The sequence below is a fragment of the Apodemus sylvaticus genome, chromosome 5 (assembly GCF_947179515.1).
Source record: "Apodemus sylvaticus chromosome 5, mApoSyl1.1, whole genome shotgun sequence".
NCBI classification, from domain to species: domain Eukaryota; kingdom Metazoa; phylum Chordata; class Mammalia; order Rodentia; family Muridae; genus Apodemus; species Apodemus sylvaticus.
Window position 1 is genome coordinate 87,296,540 of NC_067476.1, and position 15,924 is coordinate 87,312,463.

A 15,924-nucleotide genomic window follows, 5' to 3' on the forward strand; every position below is an offset into this window, starting at 1 on the left:
GGCAGCATTTGAACCCAATTCTTCTTTAACAGCATGTCCTGGATACCCCATCACACCAGTAAAACAATATTTGGATTTAAAATCACTGGTCATGATGCTGGTACAGGAACACATGAAGGACATACTTAAAGAAATTCAGGAGAAAATGGATCAAAAGTTGGAAGCCCTTACAAGGGAAACACAAAAATCATTGAAAGAAATTCAGGAGAATACAAGAGCCAATAAGGAGGAAATACAAAAATCACTTAAAGAAATACAGGAGAACTTTGGTCAACAGGCTGAGGTCATGAAAGAGGAAACACAAAAATCTCTTAAAGAATTACAGGAAAGCACAAACAATCAAGTGAAGGAGCTAAGCAAAACTATCCAGGATCTAAAATCAGAAGTAGAAACAACTAAGAAAACTCAAAGGGAGACAACTTTGGAGATAGAAAACCTTGGGAAGAAATCAGGGGACATAGATGCAAATATCAACAACAGAATACAAGAGATAGAAGAAAGAATCTCAGATGCTGAAGATACCATAGAAACGATGGATTCAACAGTTAAAGAAAATGCAAAATGCAAAAAGCTTGTAACCCAAAAATATCCAGGAAATCCAGGACACAATGAGAAGACCAAACCTAAGGATTATAGACATAGATGAGAGTGAAGATTTACAACTTAAAGGGCCAGCAAATATCTTCAATAAAATTATGGAAGAAAACTTTGCTAACCTAAAGAGAGAGATGCCCATGAATATACAAGAAGCCTACAGAACTCCAAACAGACTGGACCAGAACAGAAATACCTCCCATCACATAATAATCAAAACACCAAATGTACTAAACAAAGAAAGAATATTAAAGGCAGTAAGAGAAAAAGGCCAAGTAACATATAGAGGAAGACCTATCAGAATCACAGCAGACTTTCACCTGAGACTATGAAAGCTAGAAGATCCTGGGCAGATCTCATGCAGACTCTAAGAGAACACAAATGCCAGCCAAAACTACTATACCCAGCAAAACTCTCAATCACCATAGATGGAGAAACTAAGATATTCCATGACAAAACCAAGTTTACCCAATATCTATACACAAACCCAGCCCTACAAAGGATAATAGGAGGAAAACACCAATACAAGGAGAGAAACTTCACCCTGGAAAAAGCAAAATAGTAACCTTCTCTCATCAAACCCAAAAGAAGTTAACCAATCAAATTTAAAAAATAACATAAAAAATGACAGGAAGTAACAATCACTATTCCTTAATATCTCTTAACATCAATGGACTCAATGCCCCAATAAAAAGACATAGACTAACGAACTGGATATGTAAACAGGACCCTACATTTTGCTGCATACAGGAAACACACCTCAGGGTCAAAGACAAACACTACCTTAGAGTAAAAGGCTGGAAGACAATTTTACAAGCAAATGGTCTCAGGAAACAAGCTGGAGTAGCTATTCTAATATCAGATAAAATTGACTTTCAACCCAAAGTCATCAAAAGAGACTCTGAGGGACATTTCTTGCTGGTCAAAGGAAAAATACAACAAGAAGAACTCTCAATCCTGAACATCTATGCTCCAAATGCAAGGGCACCCTCATTCATAAAAGAAACTTTATTAAAGCTCAAAGCACACATTGCACCTAACACAATAATTGTGGGTGACTTCAACACTGCACTTTCCTCAATGGACCGATCAGGAAAACAGAAACTAAACAGGGACACAATGAAACTAATTGAAGCTTTGGACCAATTAGATTTAACAGATATATATAGAACATTCTATCCTAAAGCAAAACAATATACCTTTTTCTCAGCACCTCATGGTACCTTCTCCAAATTCGACCATATAATTCGTCACAAGACAGACCTCAACAAATATAAGAAGATCGAAATAATCCCATGCCTCCTATCAGATCACTATGGAGTAAAAGTGGTCCTCAATAGCAACAAAAACAACAGAAAACCCACATACACGTGGAAATTGTACAATATTCTACTTAATGATACCTTGGTCAAGGAAGAAATAAAGAAAGAAATTAAAGACTTTTTAGAACTTAATGATAATGAAGACACAACAGACCCAAATCTATGGGACATGATGAAAGCAGTGCTAAGAGGAAAACTCATAGCCCTGAGTGCCTCCAAAAAGAAAATGGAGAGAGCATACACTAACAGCTTAATGACACACCTGAAAGCCCTGGAACAAAAAGAAGCTATTTCACCCAGGAGGAGTAGAAGGCAGGAAATCATTAAACTCAGGGCCAAAATCAATCAAGTAGAAACAAAGAGAACCATACAAAGAATCAACAAAACCAGGAGCTGGTTCTTTGAGAAAATCAATAAGATAGATAAACACTTAGCCAGACTAACCAAAGGGCACAGAGACAGTATCCAGATTAACAAACTTAGAAATGAAAAGGGAGATATAACAACAGAAACTGAGGAAATTCAAAAAATCATTAGATCCTACTACAAAAGCCTATACTCAACACAACTGGAGAATCTGGAGGAAATGGACAGTTTCCTAGACAGATATCTGACACCAAAACTAAATCAGGATCAAATAGATCAACTAAACAGACCCATAACACCTGAAGAAATAAAAAGGGTCATAGAAAGTCTCCCAACCAAAGAAAGCATGGGGCCAGATGGCTTCAGTGCAGAATTCTATCAGACTTTCATAGAAGACCTAACACCAATACTCTTCAAACTATTCCACAAAATAGAAACAGAAGGAACTCTACCCAACTCGTTCTATGAAGCCACAATTACGCTGATACCAAAACCACACAAAGATCCAACAAAGAAAGAGAACTTCAGGCCAATTTCTCTTATGAATATTGATGCAAAAATAATAAGATTCTTGCCAACTGAATCCAAGAACACATCAAAACGATCATCCACCATGATCAAGTTGGCTTCATCCCAGGGATGCAGGGATGGTTCAATATAAGGAAATCCATCAATGCTATCCACTACATAAATAAACTCAAAGAAAAAAACGATATGATCATCTCATTAGATGCAAAAAAAGCATTTGACAAAATCCAGCATCCTTTCATGCTAAAAGTCTTGGAAAGAACAGGAATTTAAGGCCCATACCTAAACATCATTAAAGTAATATACAGCAAACCGGTAGCCAACATCAAACTAAATGGAGAGAAACTTGAAGCAATCCCACTAAAATCAGGGATTAGACAAGGCTGTCCTCTCTCTCCATATCTTTTCAATATAGTACTTGAAGTTCTAGCTAGAGCAATTAGACAACATAAGGAGGTCAAGAGGATACAAATTGGAAAGGAAGAAGTCAAATTATCACTATTTGCAGATGACATGATAGTCTACTTAAGTGACCTAAAAACCTCCACCAGAGAACTCCTACAGCTAATAAACAACTTCAGCAAAGTGGCTGGTTATAAAATCAACTCAAGCAAATCAGTTGCCTTCCTATACTCAAAAGATAAGCAGGCTGAAAAAGAAGTTAGGGAAATGGCACCCTTCACAATAGTCACAAACAATATAAAGTATCTTGGTGTGACTCTAACCAAACAAGTGAAAGATCTATATGACAAGAACTTCAGGTCTCTGAAGAAGGAAATAGAAGAAGACCTCAGAAAATGGAAAAATCTGCCATGCTCATGGATCGGCAGGATTAATATAGTTAAAATGGCCATCTTGCCAAAAGCAATCTACAGATTCAATGCAATCCCCATCAAAATCCCAACTCAGTTCTTTACAGAGTTAGAAAAAGCAATTCTCAAATTCATCTGGAATAACAAAAAACCCAGGATAGATAAAACTATTCTCAACAACAAATCAAATTCTGGGGGAATCAGTATCCCTGACTTCAAGCAATACTACAGAGCAATAGTGTTAAAAACTGCATGGTATTGGCACAGTGACAGACAAGTGGACCAATGGAATAGAACTGAAGATCCAGAAATGAACCCACACACCTATGGTCACTTGATCTTCGACAAATGTGCCAAAAACATCCAGTGGAAAAAAGATAGCCTTTTCAACAAATGGTGCTGGTTCAATTGGAGGTCAGTATGCAGAAGAATGCGAATTGATCCATTCTTATCTCCATGTACTAAACTTCACTCCAAGTGGATCAAGGACCTCCATGTAAAACCAGACACACTGAAACTAATAGAAAAGAAACTTGGGAAGACCCTACAGGACATGGGGGGGGGGAGTTCCTGAACAGATCACCAATAGCTTATGCTCTAAGATCAAGAATTGACAAATGGGACCTCATAAAATTACAAAGTCTCTATAAGGCAACGGACACTGTTAAAAGGACAAAACGGCAACCATCAAATTGGGAAAGGATATTCACCAACCCTACATCTGATAGAGGGCTAATATCCAAAGAACTCAAGAAGTTAGGCCCCAGGGAACCAAATAACCCTATTAAAAATGGGGTACAGATCTAAACAAAGAATTTTCACCTGAAGAAATTCGGATGGCCGGAGAGGCACCTTAAGAAGTGCTCAACATCATTAGTCATTAGGGAAATGCAAATCAAAACAACCTTGAGATCTCACCTTACACCAATCAGAATGGCTAAGGTCAAAAACTCAGGAGAGAGCAGGTGTTGGCAAGGATGTGGAGAAAGAGGAACACTCCTCCACTGCTGGTGGGGCTGTAAGATGGTACAACCACTTTGGAAATCAGTCTGGCGGTTCCTCAGAAAACTGGACATGACACTTCCGGAGGACCCTGCTATACCTCTCCTGGGCATATACCCAAAGGATTCCCCAGCATGCAATAAAGACACATGCTCCATTATGTTCATAGCAGCCTTATTTATAATAGCCAGAAGCTGGAAAGAACCCAGATGCCCCTCAAAGGAGTAATGGATACAGAAAATGTGGTATATTTACACAATGGAATACTACTCAGCAATTAGAAACAATGAATTCACAAAATTTTTAGGCAAATGGTTTGATCTGGAAAATATCATCTTTAGTGAGGTAACCCAGTCACAAAAGAATACACATGGAATGCAATCTCTGATAAGTGGATATTAATTAGCCCAGAAGCCCTGAATACCCAAGGCACAAATCGCATAACAAATGACTCCCATGAAGGAGTATGGTCCTGATCCTGGAAAGGATTGATCTAGCATTGGAGGGGAATATAAAGACAGAGAAAAAAAGGAGGAAGGTGATTGGAGAATGGATGGAGAGAAGAAGGTTTATGGGACATAAGGGGAGGGGGGATCCAGGAAAGGGGAAATCATTTGGAATGTAAACAAAGAATATAGAAAATAAAAATATTAAAAAAAAGAAAGAAAAAAGAAAGAAAACAAGCTAGCCACAGTTCTACAGAGTATACACACACACACACACACACACACACACACACACACGCGCACACACACACACATACACACACACACACACACACACAGTAGATCAGTCAAGGAGGGCTTCCTGGAGTGAGGCTAAGCCAAGCAGGGGAATGTGACTTTGAGAGAGGACCTATGTCACCTGGCAGAGGACAGGGGAGCTGGATCAATGCTCTGTGACCTGGTATAACTCCTTCTAGATGTCAGGAAGATGGGGGTGGGGAGGAGGGGATCCAGCGCTTGATGGATCCAGAGTTCCTCCTTGATTTTCCTTTGGGATAAGAAGTGCTATATTTGAAACTAGAAAAGTGTCAACTGTTGGAAAATAGGTGTGAACTTGTAGCAAAGGAAACACAGGACTGTGTGATGAAGTGCAGCTCCCAGATGCAAAGAGAAGCCCAGGGAGAGAGCAGCTCTGTCACTCTGTAGTTTCGGCAGGCTTCAGAGGTAGATGGAAGACCAGGAACTCACAGGCATCTTCTAACCCTTCAGCACTAGATGAGGGCTGAGCAGCCATCAGGTCCAGCAGCCTCTTTGGCACACAGATGGCCACTGACAGACTGACTGGTCAGCCCCTATCCTGTAAGCCAATCTAATAGAGCCCCTTTTACAATGCTTATTTTATTGTTTCTAGTCCCTGAAAGAATCCTGACTAACAAACTTTTTTTTGAACCAAATATTTTTTATTCAATATATTCTTTATTTACATTTCAAGTGAGTTTCCCTTCCTGGATCCCCCCTCCCCGAAAGTCCTATAAGCCCTCTTCCCTTCCCCTGTCCCCCAATCCCCCCATTCCCACTTCCCTGTCTTGGTATTCCCCCAGACACTGCTGCACTGAGCTTTTCCAGGACTTGGGGCCACTCCTTCCTTCTTCTTGGGCATCATTTGATATGTGCATTGTGTCTTGGGTATTCTAAGCTTCTAGGCTAATATCCATTTATCAGTGAGTGCATACCATGAGTGTTCTTTTGAGACTGGGTTACTTCACTTTGGATGATGCTCTCCAGTTCCATCCATTGGTCTAAGAATTTCATGAATTTATTGTTTCTAATGGCTGAATAGTACTCCATTGTGTATATATACTACATTTTCTGTATCCATTCCTCTGTTGAGGGACATCTGGGTTCTTTCCAGCTTCTGGCTATTATAAATAGGGCTGCTATGGACATGGTGGAGTATATATCTTTATTACATGCTGAGGAATCCTCTAGGTATATGCCTAGGAGTGGTATAGCGGGGTCTTCTGGAAGTATCATTCCCAGTTTTCTGAGGAACCACCAGACTGACTTCCAGAGTGGTAGTACCAGCTTGCAACTCCACCAGCAGTGGAGGAGTGTTCCTCTTTTTCCACATCCATGCCAGCACCTGTTTTCTCCTGACTTTTTGATCTTAGTCATTCTGACTGGTGTGAGGTGAAATCTCAGGGTTGTTTTGATTTGCATTTCCCTGATGACTAAGGATGTTGAACATTTCTTTAGGTGCTTCTCAGCCATTCGATATTCCTCAGGTGAAAATTCTTTGTTTAGCTCTGTAGCCCATTTTTAATAGGGTTATTTGGTTCTCTGGAGTCTACCTTCTTGAGTTCTTTTTATATCTTGAATATAAGCCCTCTGTCAGATGTAGTGTTAGTAAAGATCTTTTCACAATTTGTTGATTGCCATTTTGTCCTTTTGACAATGTCCTTTGCCTTACAGAAACTTTGTAGTTTAATGACATCCCATTTGTCAATTCTTGATCTTAGAGCATAAGCTATTTGTGTTCTGTTGAGGAAATTTTCCCCTGTGCCCATGTCCTCAAGGGTCTTCCCCAGTTTCTTTTCTATTAGTTTCAGTGTGTCTGTTTTTATATGGAGGTTAGACTAATTTCCCTTATGAATATCGATGCTATAATACTCAATAAAATTCTTGCCAACCGAATCTAAGAACACATCAAAACAATCATTCACCACATCAAGTAGGCTTCATCCCAGGGATGCAGGGATGGTTCAATATATGGAAATCCATCAGTGTAATCCACTACATAAACAAACTCAACGAAAAAAAGGCATTTCATTAGATGCAGAAAAAGCATTTGACAAAATTCAACATCATTTCATGTTAAAGGTCTTGGAAAGAACAGGAATTCAAGGCCCATACCTAAACATAATAAAAGCAATATACAGCAAACCAGTAGCCAACATCAAACTAAATGGAGAGAAACTTGAAGCAATCCCACTAAAATCAGGGACTAGACAAGGCTGCCCTCTCTCTCCATATCTTTTCAATATTGTACTTGAAGTTCTAGAGCAATTAGACAACACAAGGAGGTCAAAGGGATACAAATTGGAAAGGAAGAAGTCAAACTATCACTATTTGCAGATGATATGATAGTATACGTAAGTGACCCAAAAACTCCACCAGAGAACTCCTACAGCTGATAAAAAACTTCAGCAAGGTGACTGGTTATAAAATTAACTCAAGCAAATCAGTAGCCTTCCTATACTCAAAGGATAAACAGGCTGAGAAAGAAATTAGGGAAATGACACCCTTCACAATAGCCACAAACAATATAAAGTATCTTGGTGTGACTCTAACCAAACAAGTGAAAGATCTATATGACAGAAACTTCAAGTCTTTGAAGAAAGAAATTGAAAAAGACCTCAGAAGATGGAAAAATCTTCCTTACTCTTGGATTGGAAGGATTAATATAGTAAAAATGGCCATCTTGCCAAAAGCAATCTACAGATTCAATGCAATCCCCACCAAAATCCCAACTCAATTCTTCATAGACTTAGAAAGAGCAATTCTCAAATTCATCTGGAATAACAAAAAAGCTAGGATAGCTAAAACTATTCTCAACTAACAAACTTCTAAAGCACAAATGTCTTGAGGTAAGTGGCTTAGGAAGGGGCTGGGACAGGGGGAGGGGCTGCTCACAGGCTGCTGGCTGACTTTTGTGGGGGTGACTTGGGCTCACTGCTGTTGAAGCAGCAGGTCATGATGAAGGTGGCATACCTTCACTGCTGCTACAGTTGGGCTTCCTGCCACCCACTGCTGGTTTGCTGTAGAGCGTTTCAGAGGTAGGCTTGTTCCTGTGGGAATCTCCCACAGCACTGTGAATCTGGAGGCCTTTGCATGATTTCCCCCATATTCTCTTTCAGCTTTTTTTTTCAATCTTCCCTGGAGAATTAAGTCCCCTCAATCAAATAAATCATCAGGAAGGTTGATGACACAAACTAACTGGGGTTTCCTAAATGACGGTGTTCTTTCATTTTTAAAGATGGTTTTTTATTTCTCACCTGGGCTTCTGTGGGGACAGTGAAGCACATTCTCCCCTTTTGAGTTAGCCTCCCTCCTTAATGGGGTAAAAGATCTCTGAACAGAGGAGGCAGATAGCTGAGGGCTGAACCAAGGCAAAGGAAAAGCAGTTTCGAATAGGCCAACTGATAGATTAGGACAGACCAGCTGCAGGTAGCACCACCCAAACTCGGGCTAAAAGTTAATAAAATGAAGGAAACACTATTATTTCATATATCAAAGTCTTTATAAACCCCCTTGTGTGAGTTTGAATGGGCACCTTTGTTGCACATCCTGTCTGTGGTTAGATGCCGCACAGATCGGCCCATGAGTTCCCAGGGACTCTCCTGTCTCAGTAGACCTTCTGGTCTTCATACTTGTGGAGCAAGTGCTTTACCCACTGACCCACATCCTCAGAGCTCAAAACGTCTTGAGTTAAATCAGCTTCAGACTGGCGCATGCCCATGGCTCAAGGGCATCAGGGAACTCGGCTTTAAAGGTGTTTGGTATTCCTCCAATAGAAAAGGGGGAAAGTTCCATTCCTGTATTAGAAAGAGCTTTATTCCATGATTGATTAAACCAATCAAACTGACTCCATGGGTCTGGAAAAATATACAAAATCTTAAAAAACACATCCTGAGGGGTCTTTCAGGAAGGAACAAGCCAGATGGCTGTAGGTGCCACAAGGAATTGTAATTAAACTGCTGTGTGTTTAAAAACTCCACCTCCTGCCTCTCCACCCCCCAAAGTCACAGAAAGCTGCCAACACTCAACTCAAATGTCATTTATTCCACCATGTTTTCCCTTAAATCTTAGATAAGCATCAGTCATTTCTAACTCAAAATGCCCAGCGTTTGCATTGCACACGCGATGTTTTCCAGGTCTGACCTGTACTAACAGACTCATTTCAGTTTCTCCTGAGTCTGAATTCCCTAAGAGGAATGATCTTATATGATTTCTGTCCATGTGCATCAATCCAGGGACTATCGTGTTTACTATCTTCTCACTGAAGTTTATCACAGTAGGAAAGCCTGCCATGAACTTAGGGACTGTATTCTTTCAGTTCACTATTCCATGTCCATTACTGAGCACACACAATGCCTGGCCCAGAGTCGGTGCCGCAGTTACATAGAGTGCATAAAGGTACTGATGCCAAGCAACTTTTGAAGTAAGGTAGAGTATTTACCCATTCTAAACACACACACACACACACACACACACACACAGAAACATACACACACAGGATGGTGAACATCAGACAATGAAGGACTCTGGTAATAATCTAGGAGAGTCTTGTTATTATCTCAGCTTATTGCTTTGAGCAGAAATTCTAGGTGTGGTTCAAGGAGTGAGAGCAGAGGTGATAGCTAAGTCAGTTATCCTGCTTAGGCAAACATACTACCAAAGAGAAAGCTATAGAGGAGAACCCCTAGGACATGCAGAGAGTCCCTATTGAGTATTGAAAGGCAATAATCAATGAATGCATATACTCAAGGCTAAAGAATGAACTATCTGCAAGATTTAGAGAAACAGGGGGTACCAGGCCCAGTGCCTATTTCAATTAGTCAGGCTGGAAAACCATGTAATGAATTGGGCACTGGGCAGAGAGCCTCAGCCCTAGACTCACCATTGCCCCCCCACCAAATGACTAGCAAAATATAAAAAACAAAATGCAAAAGACACAACTGTTCTAAGTAGCCTGACTTCCTCCATGAGAAATGTTCGGGAAAACTTATAGGAAGAAAATAGAGAATGCACAAAGTGTGTGTGTGCGTGTGTGTGTGTGTGTGTGTGTGTGTGGTAGGGTGACACAACAACATGATCCCAGTGTTTCTCAACCTTCCTTAATGCTGTGACCCTTTAATACCGTTCCTCATGTCCTAAACATAAAATTATTTTTGTTGCTATTTCATAACTATGATGTTGTTACTGTTAGAAATTATAATATAAATATCTGTGTTTTTCCAATGGTCTTAGAAGACCCCTGTAAAAGAGTTGACACCCCCCACCAAAGGGTTTGAGACCCACAGGTTGATAATGACTGTAAAATTCATAGTTTCTAACATGCAGTCAAAAACATAATAGAGAGCCAGGACTGGTGGTGAATGCAAGAGTAATCCCAGCTCTTGAAAGGCAGAAGCAACAGGAGCAGGAAAGAAACCAGCCTGGGCTATATGGTGGTGAAACTCTGTCTCAATGAACAAGATTAAAAACAAGCAAATATTAATAATAGTTTCTTCAAAGGACAGAACCATGCATAACACAATAATAATGGGCAACTACAAATAAAAACTGACTCAGATGTTAGAATGGAGAGAGAAAACATTTAAATGGCTATTGTCATTATATTCAATAGATACAGAAGAGACAAGGAAGTAACAATACAAGTTGAAACTATAACGATCAAAACAGAAACATATGAAAATGTTGAAATGATGAAATGATGAAAATTATTCCATACAAGACTAAAGATTCGATATTGTAGAAGAAACTATTTGAACTTTAAGGTGAAGCAGTAGAAACTGTCTCAAAAATTCCTGAGTAAGATGGCAGACTAGTGACAGTCTTCAGGAGAGCTAGTGCAGAAGTGTCAGGATAAGAAAAAACAGCCTTTATAATGGTGAATGTGGTGGCACCTGCCTTTAATCCCAGCACTCAGGAGGCAGATGCATGCGGAAATCTGTGAGCTGGAGACCAGCTTGCTCTGTAGAGCGAGTTACAGGACAACTGGGCATATGTAGAGAAAGCACTTCTCAAAGAAAGAAAACAAAAGGAGGAGGAAAAGGAAGAGGAGGAGGAGGAGGAATAAAAGACAAGAAGAAAGAAAGAAAAAGAAAGAAAGAAAGAAAGAAAGAAAGAAAGAAGGAAAGGAAGGAAAGAAGGAAAGGAAGGAAGGGAGGGAGGGAGGGAGGAAGGAAGAAAGGAAGGAAGGAAGGAAGAGCTTCATTTTGAAGCGATAAAGAACCGAACAAAAGGTCAGGACAGACAGAAAGTCCAGAGAAGGAGAGGTTGTGAAGCACTGAAGAGAAGAACACCAAGGTGAACACGCCTCCAACCTGGGTCCCCAGAGTCAGGAGGAAAAGCCTCATTCAAAGGGTAAACCAGGCATCCCAGTGAGGAGAGGAAGCCGGCCCTCAGGACCACCCACGGCTCCCATGCTGCAGCTCTTCCACTAGGCTGGGTCTTCAATGGAGAAGGGCTTCCTGGCTCAGAGGACTGTGGCACGGCACCTTCCTGAGAGGGAATCTTCATTTCAAGTGGAGCTACACAGAAGGCCCTAGAACAGAAAAACAATCTCAAAGTCAGAGAGCATAAATTTAACCCACCGCATCTACCTGATGAGAGAACCTTGGGAGGCAGGTGCAGAGCACGGGAGGAACAAGAAGAAACTATTTGTTTTGCAAAACAAAACAAAAACAAAAAACAAGCAAATGAAAACCTTCAAGGTAGATGATTCAGATTTCCAATAAAACCACACAGGCTGGATGATTGGGAGACAAAAGCAAGATCTGACTGCTGGCTGTCTTCAAGAAAGATGCTTCGCTGCGAACGATGCCTATAGAACCAGAGTCAAAGGACAGAAATCAGTATTTATCAAGCAAATCGAAGCCTAAAAACTAGCTGGCATAGCTATGTCAATATTTGATAAACTAGATCTCAAGCCAAAATTAGTCAGAAGAGGCAAAAAATGACATACTAATAAAGGGAACAATTTTTCAAGAAGATATAACAGTTATTATCTCATGCACCAAGTATTAGCCCCCCCCCCCACTAATGGGCATAAAAGGTGAGTTAGGTCCTGTTACAATAATACCAAGTGTCTTTGGTATTCTTCTTCATCTGTATGTATATCTATAGGTATTTCATCCAATCTGTAAAATTAAACTACATCACAGATGAAATGAACTTAGCAGTTATGTTCAGAATATTCCAGTTAACAAATAAAAATACATACACATTCTTCTCAGTAGTCTATGGGGCCTTCTCTAAAACAGATCATATATGAGAAGTATTAAAAAATACAAAAGAATTGAAGTCCTTTATTGCATTTTATCAAGCAACAGTGGAATAAAAATTAGAAATCATTAGCAAGAGAATCTATAGAAATTACACAAATACTTGAAGACTGAACAATAGACTTTTGAATCACCAGTGAGTCTCAGGATAAACCAGAGAGGAAATTTTAAATCCTTACAATTAAATGAAAATAAAATCACAACTCGTCAGAAATGTGAACTATGGCTAAAATATTTCTAAAAAGGAAAGTTTATACCATTGAATGCTTATGCTAATAAACCAGACAGAACACAAATAAATAACATAATAATACACTTTAAAGTCTTGGAAAAATAATATGCTAGTCTCAAAAGTAGTAGATGGCAATGCATTAATGATAACTAGGACAGAAGACAATAGAATGGAGACTAAAATAACAACATAGATTCAATTGAAGGGCTGGTTCTTTGGGGGAGAAAAGTAATACTGATAAAGCCAAAAGAAATTGAAAGAGGACCTAACTTAATAAAAGCAGATCCCCAAAGGGGATTTCAAAACAGATTCCAATGCACTGTTTACAATAGTACAGGCTATAGAACATGCCTAGATGGTTGTCAACAGATGATCAGATAAAGAAACTACAGCATAAGCAATGTATTTTAAGATGTAATAAAGAATGAAATTATGAGATGCAGATTAATGAATGAAACTGAGTATCACCATTTACAAAAGAAGCCAGATATAGGAGAACAAATGCCATGTTTCCCCTTCATATGCTGAATCTATATTTAAATATTGGTGTATATGAGTGGGGAAAGAAATGGAGGTTTTAACAGAGACAGAAACAAGGTAATGGAATATATATGAACAACAGAGACAGTGAAAGCTCCGTGAAACAGTCTCATGATACATGGATCACACACACCTCACAATACAACATACATACATCACACATACAGCACACATACACACAACACACATACAATACACATATATATGTCACACATACAGCACACATACATTACTCAAGTCTCTGAGGAGGAGGAGGAAGAAGAGGAGGAAGAGGAGAAAAAGGAGGAAGAAGAAGAGGAGGAGGAGGAAAAAGAGAAGGAGGGGGGATTAATTAAGGAAAGAATGGCCCTACATTTCCCAAACTGAATTAGAAACATATGCTACAGATTGAAGAAGTTCAACACATCTCTAGCACAAAATATTTGAAGAAAACTTTGTTGAAGCATACAAATATATATATATATATATATATATATATATATATATATATATATATATATATATGTTAAAAAAATCTGAAAAGCAACCATATATGGTCAACAGCAGTAGTAGGCGAATAAAATTTGAATGTAGGCTGAAGAGATGGCCCAGTAGGTAAGAGCCCTTGCTGCTCTTTCAGAGGCCCCAAGTTCAATCCCCAGCACCTGCTTCAAGGGACTCACAACTGTAACTCCCGCTCCAGAGAATGCCTCTGGCTTCTGTGGATACCTGCACTCATGTGTGTTTATCCACATGCAAGCATATACACCACATATTATTGAAAACAATAAAATATATATTTAAAACCCCTGCATGTGGGATGTATTTACAAGCTAAGACCCTAGCAAGGAGAACACAGGGAATGATCTATTTGCTTTCAGATAGGATACATTATAATGCATGTGTGTGTTGCCTAAGGAGACAGAGGGATAAAGAGAAGGGGAAAGAAAAGAAAGGAAGGAAGGAAGGAAGGAAAGAAATTTGCTTTAAGGTTGTGAAGAATTGAGTTAGATACCCTTGACCTGCCCTGGAGTGCTGTCTTAGTCAGGGTTTCTATTCCTGCACAAACATCATGACAAAGAAGCAAGTTGGGGAGGAAAGGGTTTATTCAGCTTATACTTCCACATTGCTGGTCATCACCAAAGGAAGTCAGGACTGGAACTCAAGCAGGTCAGAAAGCAGGAGCTGATGCAGAGATCATGAAAGGATGCTTCTTACTGGCCTGCTTCCTTATAGAACCCAAGAATACCAGCCCAGGGATGGCACCACCCACAAGGGGCCCTTCCCCTTGATCTCTAATTGAGAAAATGCCCCACATTGGATATTATGGAGACACTTCCACATCTGAAGCTCCTTTCTTTGTGATAACTCCAGCCTGTGTCAAGTTGACACACAAAACCAACCAGTACAATTGACCCTTTGTCAACATGATACACAAACACATTACTATTAAGCCTCAACCCTTACTTTCTTATTCATCCCTATGATCTAAATAAAAGTCCCACAGTCTTTACATATTAAAAGTTTGATCCCTTTAAAATGTCCAATATCTTTTAAAATATAGTCCTTTAAAAATTCAAAATCTCTTAACTGTGGGCTCACTAAAAGACTTTCTTCCTTCAAGAGGGAAAATTATCAGGGCACAGTCACAATCAAAAGCAAAATCACACTCCAACTGTCCAATATCTGGAATATAACTCACGATCTTCTGGGCTCCTCCAAGGGCTTGGGTCACTCCTCCAGCTCTGCCCTTTGTAGCACACACCTTGTCATCTAGGCTCCAGCTGTCTGTACTCCACTGCTGCTGCTGGTCTTGGTGGTCATCTCCTGGCACTGGCACCTCCAAAACACTGCTGTATTCTGCTGTAACTAGGCTTCACCAATAGCCTCTCACAGGCTCTCTTCATGGTACCAATCCTCAACTCCTTTGCATGACCCCTTCAGTCCTGGGCCATCAACAGCAACTAAGCACCTTCACCAATGTCCTCTTGCGACCTCTCACAGTGCCTAGCCTCATGCTCTTCATGTCTCCTTCATGCCTTCAAAACTGGATGACTCTTACACAGTACCAAGTCCAGCCACAGCACAAAGTACAACCGTGTATATCTCTGGAACACAGCCTCTGTGCTCTCAGAAAACACTTCACAAAAGATTTCATCTCAATGATGCTGGTCTCTTCTTAATCACCACTAATTTCTTAGCTCCAGCTAACCAGCATCAAAAATCCCAGTAATGCAAAGGTTTACTGTTTAAACCTTTAGTTTTTCTGGTATCTTGTTAATCACAGCTGATTCTTCAACCCCAGCTAACCAAAACTACAGAATTTTCATAATCAAAACATGGCCCTGATAAGAGTCTTTAATCCTCCCTCTGAAATTTCACAAGCCTCCATCTTCTAAGATGTTCTCAACATTATCTTCCAAGCTCCTACACAGAGCTCTTAACACCAAATAGATCATCTAGCCCAAAGTTTTAACGTCCTTCGACAGTCCTCCCCAAAATGTGGTCTGGTTGTCACAGGAATACCCCACTACT